Raw genomic sequence first — 11,436 nt, forward strand, 5'->3', positions numbered from 1 at the left:
ATTTGCTTTTGACATTGTTTCAAAAATTATAAAAAGTTCAAAGTAGCTTTTTTTTTTTATATTTAAATAACCATACAAATATACTTTCATTTCAGAATTACATATGAAGATTCCTTTGAAAGCAGAACACTTGAAAACCATACCACCATCCAAAGAACAAATGAAAAAACAGAAGAAATAACCAGACCCTAACTACTGAAAGCTACACCAAAAAGAAACTATGTTATATGTTAGTAAGAGACGCAGCGCTCAAAGCTCAATGTATTTCTGAAATGATAATTTGATATTTGTTTAATCTCAAAAACAACTTTCAAGATGAACAATAATGTTCAGCTATGAAACTCTAAATGCAGATGACTATGACCTAAATTTAGTTTCAAGTACAAATGTACTATGTTATTCTCCAATTTGACAATCAAGATGTATTGAAAACAGTAAAAAAATTGGGGAAATTGTTTAATTACAAATCTGAAATTTCAGTTTTAATCCTTTTAAACAAGTGTACCACCAAAATTTGCATGAATTGCTATGCAAACCCAATTTCAACCACCCAAAAGCACTGGCAATGCAAACAAGACAATGTTTAAAAATGTTTTATTAATATCAGTTGATTATTGGACCCAACGACCAAATATGTTACAACTTAATAAACCTCATCTAAAGTTATTTCAACTACCACCATTTCTACATTAATCAATTTGACAAAATATTATAAACAAATCAAATAAGCGGGCTTTCCACTCTGGGTTAATCTCCAACCTCTTTTTATAGCTTCGACTGTTGTTAAAGTATGCCAAATTGAACTACTGAAATTGATGGGCAAATCATTTTACTGCATTCCAGAAGAAAATTTTGTTCAATGGTTTAATAATTGGGGACGGTTTTTGTGTATGTTGTAATCAAATCAAATCAATCTTCTTTCTGAGTTTTTTATTTAATTTTCAGTTTTTATAGTACTTTCTAAATTGTATCTATACATCACTATTGAATGCCCGAATTTTTTTTATTTATTTTTCCGGTCAAAATTCTAACAACGTTGTTCTCATGAAATGCTTACTAAAAATACTGTCATCTATGTATTCAAACTGAATATGTTCTAAAGGAAAATACTTTTTGGTAAGTTTTAAATATTAAATGAAACTTATTCAAGAATCCACCGACAAGTATGTAATAAGTACCACTTGGATTTATATTGGCATATTTATCTCGATATTTTTTTAATTTTAGAATAATTATGTACTTGGCTATTATTAATCAAATGATCATTTGGCTTCCGTAATAAATAACATGAGGAAAATTTTATAATTAAATATGGCTCATCATAATCCAGAAACATTGTTAAAAATTTTGATGGTGAATATTTGTGACTATTTTCAGAAATTCAGAATCAAATTCAATCACATTTTCCCAATTACTAAATGCTTCTACCATAAAATAGTGGAGGAGGCTTTTTCACCTGGGCAAACTGATTTCAATTCAGATAGCATCACATTTAAGCAGTATATATTAATAATAAAATACCCTAGGTTTAATAATGTACCCCCTCAACTTTCCCAAGAGTAAAATATACATGAATTTTGATCTTGGCATAGTGTACCTGAAATTTACTTCACAAATTTAGAGCGAAATTGCATCACTTAGTTGAAATACCATATCGTATCGAAACCCTCATTTCATACAAGTTACCTCCCCTTCTAATTTAGTGAATTTATTTCACTACTCAGTGGCGAATCCAGAACTTTTCATGAGGGGGCCCGCTCCAGTCATGCTACAGTGATTCCTTATATAATCTTCCCACAAAAGGGGGGGGGCAAGACTCCCTGGATTCACCTGTGCTACTGTCATTCAAGATATCAGTGTTTTCATGTAAACCCCCGAGTCATTATTTGTTATTTTACCTTATATTTTCTGTAAAAAAAGATACATTATTAAATTTTGGAACAGTTCAATTGTAAAAATTCATAGAAGCATATCTTTATTTACTCTAAAAAATAAAGAAAAAAGAAATTTTGTTATTTATAATCTTTTATTTAACACATTTAATCATGTGGTTATGCTTGAAAAAGGTTTGAACATTTCTTTTTTTATTCGTTGATTAAAGTAAATTAACATTTCCAATTTTTTGTTCTATTCAAGAAGTTATTTACTTATTATATTAAGTAAAACATTTTGAAGAAAGAGATGAAAAAACACATAAAAAATTCATGTTGCATTTTGACAATTTTTTATATGAAAAAAAAAAACCATTTGACTTAAACAATTAGTAAATAAGTTAACATATCAAATACTTGCTACCATTCTGTGGTGCCTGAGATCACCCTTTTTTTTGTTTTGGTTGGTGCTTGGTGTCTGAGATCATTCTTGGTCTTTGGTAAGGTTGGTGTGTTGTGCCTGAAATCATCCCTGGTCTTCGGAAAGGTTAGTGCTTGGTGCCGGAGATCATCCCTGGCTCTTTAGTTTGGTTGGTGCATGGTTGCCGAAAACCTCTTAGGTCTTTGGTTGGGTTGGTGCTCTTTGCCCTAGTTCATGCCTGTTCTTTGTTTTGGTTGGTGCTTGGTGCTGGAGATCATCCCTGGTCTTTGGTTGGATTGGTGCTTGGTGCCTCAGAACCTCTCAGGTCTTTGGTTGGGTTGTTGCTGTACAATATTTTGTTATCAGTGTAGACAATTTTCTGTCATTTCTTTTGGTTATGTGTTATCTTGTCTTTTTTCACCACATGGTTTAATATTGGCCCTTTGGTATATTCCTTTTTTGTGTATCTCTTGTTTATCATTGTACCCGACTGTTTGAATTTTTAGGATAATTGTAGAAATACTATTAGCGATATGCTATTCCTAGATGTTTCAGGACATGAATAACTTCTTGATTACACGGTGTGCTGCTTCATTTAAAAAAGGTGAAAGTAAGATGTCTCATGTGTTAAATTTTGTGAGGTGGGATACTTCTTGTGTTCCAGGGTGTTCTATCTCAAATAACACCAGTTAATACTTTGATTGGTTTTGTTCTGTGGGTTTTATCTCATTGACAAAAATACACAAAAAGACAGAAATAATAAATACCGTATACCTATACATCTTTGTAAGAACTCTGAAATGGATATAAATAATAAAGATTAGTAATTTGTCACTTTTATACAAAGATATGGACATACAGAAATCTATATGCCACTTTTCTTCATCTGTTACAACCAAGCCATTCTCTAGGTCTATGACTGAGGTTGCATCTAAAACAAAAACAAATATGTAAATTATTAGTGTTGGAGAACGTTGGTGTCACTTCCATCAAATGGGTCCATGACTGAAACATTCTCTCGGCTGCATCTGTAAAAAAAATCTGTAGTGTTTTGGAGAACGTTGGTGTCACTTTCATCAAACGGGCCCTTTAACAAGCTCATGGTAGAGTGATCTTGTTACTATTGTATAGTGCTGCGGAAACTATGCGCTACCCTCCCTGGTCTAGTACAACGGAGTCTATTCAAGGTCTATGACTGTAACATCCCCCTGCTGCAATCTGCAAAAATCAAAATTTTAGAATTAAACATCTGTTGGTGAACTCTGAAATGAAATATAAATAAATATACAAAATTACACATATATAAGAATAAAATCAATTAAACTTTATTTTCTTTTTTTGGAGGTAAATTTCAAAAATTAAATATATATTTTTTTCAAATTAACTTTTTTTACTTTATTTTTAGTGAAGCTCTTGTTGATCATTATACCGGACTGTTTACTATTAGAGATATTCTATTTCTAGATGTTCAAGGACATGCATACATTCTTGATTACACTGTGAGTTCTGCTTCAATGAAAAAAAGGTGAAAATAAGATGCGTGTTAAATTTTGTGAGGTAGGATATTTTTTGTGTTCCAGGGTGTTCTGTCTCAAATTACACCAGTTTTAAAATACTTCTGATTGATTTGTTCTGTATGTTTTCTCTCATTGACAAAAACACACAAAAAGACAAAAATAATAAATATTGTATACCTATACTGCATCTTTGTAAGAACTCTGAAATGGATATAAATAATAAAGATTAGTAATTTGTCACTTTTATACAAAGAAATGGACATACAGAAATCTATATGCCACTTTTCTTCATCTGTTACAACCAAGCCATTCTCTAGGTCTATGACTGAGGTTGCATCTAAAACAAAAACAAATTTGTAAATTATTAGTGTTGGAGAACGTTGGTGTCACTTCCATCAAATGGGTCCATGACTGAAACATCCTCTCGGCTGCATCTGTAAAAAAAATCTGTAGTGTTTTGGAGAACGTTGGTGTCACTTTCATCAAACGGGCCCTTTAACAAGCTCATGGTAGAGTGATCTTGTTACTATTGTATAGTGCTGCGGAAACTATGCGCTACCCTCCCTGGTCTAGTACAACGGAGTCTATTCAAGGTCTATGACTGTAACATCCCCCTGCTGCAATCTGCAAAAATCAAAATTTTAGAATTAAACATCTGTTGGTGAACTCTGAAATGAAACATAAATAAATATACAAAATTACATACGGCCATATAAGAATAAAATCAATTAAACTTTATTTTATTTTCTTTAAGGTAAAATTCAAAATTAAAATTTTTTATTTTTAATTAACTTTTTTAACTTTATTTTTCCATGAAATTTAGCATTGTAACTGCTGTAAAAATACCCAAACTATTGCCATTTGGCTTAGTCTGTTTCTTATGTTACCTTTTCTGACATGAGACACAGACTTCTTTTTAAATGAGTTTTACTGTGTGAATTGCTGTGTGTTTGTTTTTTCTACATTGGCTCCTAGAGGTATAGGTGTGGGTTGAGATCTCTCAAACCTGTTTTAAACCCACTGTATTTATGCACCTGTCTCTAGTTAGAAGCCTCTGGCCTTTGTTAGTCTTGTATGTTTTTTAATTTTAGTTCATTTATATGTTTTTGAGTTTAGTATGACATCCACTTTTACCGTACTAGTACACATTTATGTGTAGGGCCTGCTGAAGCCTGCCTCCTGATGCTTAATTTTCTGGTTGAGTTGAAGAGCCATTAGTGGCCTTCGGCTGTTTTCTGCTCTTTGGTTGGGTTCACTCACTCAGTTGTCTCTGACATTATTTTCAATTTTGTATAAGATTCGTATTTTTTGTTGGAAAAACCAGTCACCAAACCTGTTGTGTGGGGTGGCTCCCTTGTTTCATTTTTTTATTTTGACATTCTGTTCTTTTTATTATCTGACCAAGCTGAGCAACCTTCTACTACAATGGTACCTATTAAATGTTGCATGCATACAGACCAAAATGAGGTTAAATTATAGTCAGTGCTCCATGTTGAAGGACGTTCATTGACCTATAATGGTTTACTTTTATAAATTGTTATTTGGATGGAGAGTTGTCTCATTGGCATTCACACCACATCTTCCTATATCTACTTGCTAATTGCAGGTCATTATTCCACTTTAATTTATGTTTATCAAAAATGAAGTGCTGTTATTTATTGTCTTTTTTTTTTTTATAGCAAATGCCTCTTAATGTATTTTTTCAAACTTTTAAAAAGTGAATGGAAGCTGACACAAATACACAAGATAATCAGAGACATATATACATATATGTCTCTGAGATAATTAAGTAATTTTTTTTTAACAATTTCAAGCTCCTATGTGTATAACATATCAAACTTTAAGCTTAGCTTTACAAATTTGATGAATTCATTAATGTTTTTTGAGTGAAAGTGACAAGCTCCATGTGAAAAAAAAGCATATTCTAGTATTGCACAAACCATAAGCCTTGCTATCATCAGTAAATTTGGTGAAAATATTAAAATCAAATCTTCTTATCATGTAGAAAAAGTTATGCTGCACTTTGTTCAAACTCATTTATACTCTTCAGAAACTAAAAAAAAATCAGTCAAAGTCAATCAAATGTTTAGCATTGACAATGCATTGAACATTTCACTTGAACTAACATACATAAGGTCTTTATGACTCAAGAGGTCAAAGCCCATGAAACAACCAACAATGACAAAATGCTTGTCCTCAACCAAGTCATCACTAAGGCTATTCAACTTCAATAAACATTTTGTTTGTCTTAGTCAAAGTCAAAGTGCAGTGCTAGTGAAATAGTCTCAACAGAGTAGAAATGAGTAGAAAAAATTAATATTAAATGTTTTTGAAGATATTTGAACATTTATAAAATGATATTTATTTCAAGATGTAGGACACACATTGGACATTTTAGTGTGCTGATTTGGGTCTCCATGCTGTGGTATTTTGTTAGAAGAATGGCATCCTACATCTTTAGCCTTGGAATTATTTTGGAAAATGAAAAAAAAAATCTTTTGTTGATGTAAGCATGGCAAAAGGCAATTTAATGTAAACAATTTCTGTATTTCTTTTATCTTAGTTATCAATTATTGATATGAAGGGGGATAGGACCTTTATCGGGACTCCTGGATTGGGTGTTTTTAAGCTCAGGATTTCGGGATTGACCCTTTCAAGATCCTGGAATTCTTTTTTCGAATTTTGGGATGTCGAGATTTAAATTTATTTAAATTCAGGACCTCAGGATTTCGAGTTTTTAAGCCCAGGATTTCAGAATAAATTTTCAGAATTATGATCCATGTGGTCACAGTTATCTCCCATTGATTAAAGGTAAGCTTCATCAAAACAACTCCATTCACTTGTTAAATTTTGAAAAATGACCAGAGCAACTGAATTAATTTTAAAGACCATTGAGGTAGTGGCCATTTTCCTCAATAATAAGAGTGACATTTTTCTCCTGCGGGGGAGTCAAGATTTCCAAATATTTTGTTGTTTGTTAATTGCATCTGGCCTTTTTTTTTTAAAAGAACAAATTAGCTTATTCAAAATTTGAAACCCTTCAATTTGAAAAATCTTCTGTATGAAATTTTGTATTTTGGTTAGGCATTGCACAAAAAGGGTGGGCTTAATATAAAAAAGTTTCACTCTGCAACATGCTCATGTGCTTAGGTCAGATATTGGTGTGTATGTAAGTTATTTGTTAGTCTGTTCATTTTATTCACAAATCTTTTAGACTTTGGATGATTTACAAGTTCATGTGTTGTATAAACATCAGTCTATAGTTGAAGACCTGTAGATGTCTTTGGTTATTTATTTTCATTGGGTAGCTGCCTTGTTGATTTATACCCTACATCCCCCTTTTTTCATAATGATGCACAATATCTTACCAACAAAAAGAATACTCACCAAGTTTGATTAAAGATGAGGTTCTTACCATAATATTTGGTAACCCCAGATATACTTAACAGCTGTCTTACTGTTCACATTGCTTACTCTTCAAGGTCATCAATCTCTCTTCTGCTCTCTGCTCAGTTGTTGGTTCCTCTAAAACATCATTTCTTTTTAATTAATATGAAAGAATGGAACTTAAAACTCTATATCATTTATCATTCTTTATAAATCTTGTTTGGTTGGTCGGGTCACTTGACACATTTTTAAAACTAGATACCCCAATGATGATTGGGGTCAAGTTTGGTTTAATTTGGCCCAGTATTTTCAGAGGAGAATATTTTTTGTAAGAGTTAACGATGACAGACTACAGATGACAACTGACAGACGCCAAGTGATGAGAAAAGCTCACTTGGACCTTCAGGCCAGGTGAGCTAAAAAAGAGAACTTAACTTATATTACCTTATTATAACTTATAATGATAAATTTCATTGATAAAATGTATGTCAGTTTAAATGACTTGTATATCAATAGCAACAAAAAGTATATTTTCATACATTTAATTTTTTTTTAAAACTTATTCAAACTTTTGAGTGAAAATGATAAATTTTGTGCAAATTGATTATGTATGAGATGAAGAACAGCAATAAAAGCACTGTTCCTTTCTTTTGTTCGTTTATTTATGCTGTCTATGTACTGATTTTATGTTCTGGATGGATATTCCTGTGTGCATATTCTTTGTTTACCAGCTATTAGACTGTAGCACTAGGTCTTTGAAAGATGAATACCGCTGTATACTTTAATGCCCAAATCATAATAGTAGTCAAATCTGAGAAAAGTTTATCAAAAATAATTTTTGGAGAAATTCATCATCAAAAAACTAATCCAGAAGCTTTCGGTCTCAAACATTTATGAAATTTGTTTTTTTAGGTATATTTAGTTTAGATCACACAGAAACTTACAATCTAATTGTTAATATACATATAGTTAAGTACAATATATTATCAGATAAACCTGCTAGTAATCCGTATGGTAAAAAAAAAATTGATTAAGTTTTGTAATAAACTATTTGACTATACCTGTATTCACTTGGTCTACTGTATCAAGGGAAAATCAACATGTTTGTGAAATGAAGTTGATCTACTGTTTTGCTTTCCTAGATGCATCTGAATGCCAATTTAGATTTTAGATAACTAAGTTTGTAGTGTCAAAGTACTGAAAAGAAACATTTAATATTAAAATTATTCAAGAAAATATGTTGCAAACAAAAAAGTATGTGTGTTTACTGTACCCATGTACCTTCCCTAAAGTTTTGTTCGGAAATTTTTGGATTTAGCAATGTTGCTCCCATAGACTCAATATTTTTGAGTCTATTGACCCTACAATACAAGGTTTTCAACATAGACGTTTTCAGTAAGTTTTGCCAACCAGTTCAAAAACTTTACCCAAATTTGATAGGTTAAACTGTTAATTGTTCCCTAGACAGATACATGAATGTGAGCTCTATTCTTCTTGTTATATTTGCCACTGGACAGTATGCAACCAACAATCAATCATGAATCTTAAATGCTTAAAGTAAATAGTAGCTCTATGCTGTAACTCAAGCAAAGCTTTTATATATAGACATGCACAGACATTGAGAAGATGTTTTACATCTCTAGTAGTAAATCAAACAAAACAGATCACAGAAATTTATGATAAATAAATGATACCTTAAATCTTCTATAACTTTGAACTCATTTGATGTCCCCAAAAATTTTAAGGAAAAACACAGGGGCATGTCCAAGTAAATATCAATTTAGACTAAAATGAAGCCCAATTCAAACCTGTTGATCACATGATAATTTATACACTCAAAACTTCTCACTTCACACTTGAGTAACCAGCCGTGTAGCCAAATATTTTCACCTGACAAAAGTATTGCAAAAAAATATGTAACTGAATTTTGCTCAGATAACAAAGAATTGGGAATTCTTTTTAACTTGTTAAAGAACAGTAAAATCTGAAGCATGAGGCTCAAAGAACCTGCATTCAAAATTTTAAGTTTGACCACGAAAACTGATAAACTAAAAAGTGGACCAAGGACAGATATGAAGAATCAGGTTCTTCTACCTTTTGAAATATAGCTTAATCATATATACACTTCAACCCAGGCGCGGATCCAGAGGGGGGGGGGGGGGGGTTCCGGGGGTTAGAACCCCCCTTTTTTTGGACGATCAATGCATTTGAATGGGGACATGTAATTGGAACCCCCCCCCTTTTGTCCTGGGTTAGGACCCCCCCCCTTATTAAAATGGCTGGATCCGCCCCTACTTCAACCCCAGGCTGCATCTTCATGTTAACTGTAAAAAAGATATAAGTCCATTTACATATATCAGTAAAATACGAAAAAAATAAAAATAAGAATTTTCAGAACTTTGCTATCGACAGTTGAGCAAAACATATGCTATCTATATTATTTATGAATATTCCTTTTCAGTTGGTGTCACTTTTACAAACATCAATATATTTGCTATTGCAAAGTTGAAACATCATGACTGCATCAACCCAGTCTAGTTTATTGTTGGTTGCTTAACGTCCAGTGGCAAATATTTCATGCATATTCTAATTTCAGAACGATAAATGAACACGAGCCAGCTTCTAAAATTTCTTCAGATGGTCGTCTTCTGTTTTCATATCCAAAATTTTTGAGAAAAGATTTTAAAAGCTGTGTTCTGAATGATCCATATAATGAAAATAATCTGGAAGCATATCAAGGGGTGAATATTTACCTTGTTTTTTGTGGCTTCACGGGAAGTTTCAAAGTTTACATCGTAAATCTTTTGCTTCTGTAAATTGTGTCCATCTTGTTCGTGAAGACATGGCGAGAAGTTTTCCAATGGCCAAAAATGAAGGGTCTTAAAACTTTAAACCAATGAGAACTAACAAAACAAGACACACCCTCGGTATTAAAACTACTCATAAAATTTGTTTGGCCACAGCCTTGTTGAACAATAAACTTAAGATCTCAAATCGAGCATAAAAAGGTCTGATAATACATTTGATATGAAAAATGACATGTAAAGATCTTTTGAATATAGTCTTCAGCAATGGAAAACTAACGGAGTTTCCCTTTAATCATGGATACTGGTTTTCAGGTAGATGCTTAATAAGCGAAGAGTCCCCTATCACACTGAAAAAAAAACCATAGAGAACAGCAAAAATAGACAAGACACGCGGTTCCGTGGAATTTCAGTCTAACAAACGGAGGAAAGGATTGTTTCTACCTGAAACCTATAAAAGTAGGAAAATTAAAAAGTAAAACCCTAATTGGCAAAAGCACACGATTAACACAATGTTGAAACATCATGACTGCATAACACAACGTTGACTGCTGTACCCCTATTTTTGACATTTTTACCTATTATGTCTGTTTGTTTTGTTCACGCATCGGTGAATATATAATGGAATTTGATGCGACTGTCATACAAGTGAGAGGTTTAGCTAGCTATAAAACCAGGTTCAATCCACCATTTTCTACATTTGAAAATGCCTGTACCAAGTCAGGAATATGACAGTTCTTGTCCATTCGTTTTTGATGCGTTTTGTTATTTGATTTTGCCATGTGATTATGGACTTTCCGAATTGATTTTCCTCTGAGTTCAGTATTTTTGTGATTTTACTTTTTACTATCAAGCGAATTAAATGTAAATTATAGTTTGCATTTCAATTGGAGAAAATAAGGATATATACAGAGATTCTATTAGTTCATGCCTCAGTTGAAGCAAGGTTCATTGAAACTTGCCATCATCCGGATATATTCTTTAAAATGATAGATAATGATTGTTCTAAATAATTTTTTATATCAAGAAACAAAACTATAGGGTTAACTTTTATTTAGCTCACTTGGCACAATCTGGTCTAACTTTGATAATATCTTCTCCTCTGAAACTACGTATACTGGGCTAAATTTACACTAACTTGGCCAGAGTCATCATAAGGGTATCTAGTTTCAAAATTTTGTCCGATGACACAGCCTGTCATTCAACTTGACTGACATGGCTTGAAATAGAACTTAGGGAGTAAAATGCAAATTTGGACTACTAATATCAAAGACTGAGCACTATGAATGGAGAGAATCTGTCAGAAACAGAAATGTTAAAAATATTGAGACATATCTAAAGTCTATTTATTTCAAAACTGTCAGTCAACTTCTTATGAGATTAATTGTCCTAAATTGACTAATTTACCGTTTTTTCATGTTGCCTGATTTCTGTAA

The 11,436-nt window shown here is 32.2% G+C and overlaps 1 long non-coding RNA gene across 3 annotated transcripts; it reads right to left on the reverse strand.

Moving 5' to 3' along the window:
* Nucleotides 1-2,212: 2,212 nt before the first annotated feature.
* On the reverse strand, nt 2,213-10,035 carry LOC143057918 (uncharacterized). 3 transcript variants are annotated; one of them, XR_012972863.1, is made up of 4 exons: nt 8,891-8,999; nt 8,258-8,393; nt 7,197-7,334; nt 2,213-3,087 (listed from the first exon to the last, which is right to left on the reverse strand). It is a non-coding gene; the product is annotated as an uncharacterized LOC143057918 (long non-coding RNA). The 3 variants fall into 3 exon arrangements; XR_012972862.1 differs by lacking the exons at nt 2,213-3,087; nt 8,891-8,999 and adding an exon at nt 9,950-10,035 and having other exon boundaries at nt 5,630-7,334; XR_012972861.1 differs by lacking the exon at nt 2,213-3,087 and having other exon boundaries at nt 5,630-7,334; nt 8,891-9,001.
* Nucleotides 10,036-11,436: the final 1,401 nt, after the last annotated feature.

This window comes from Mytilus galloprovincialis, chromosome 13, assembly GCF_965363235.1.
Source record: "Mytilus galloprovincialis chromosome 13, xbMytGall1.hap1.1, whole genome shotgun sequence".
Classification (NCBI taxonomy): domain Eukaryota; kingdom Metazoa; phylum Mollusca; class Bivalvia; order Mytilida; family Mytilidae; genus Mytilus; species Mytilus galloprovincialis.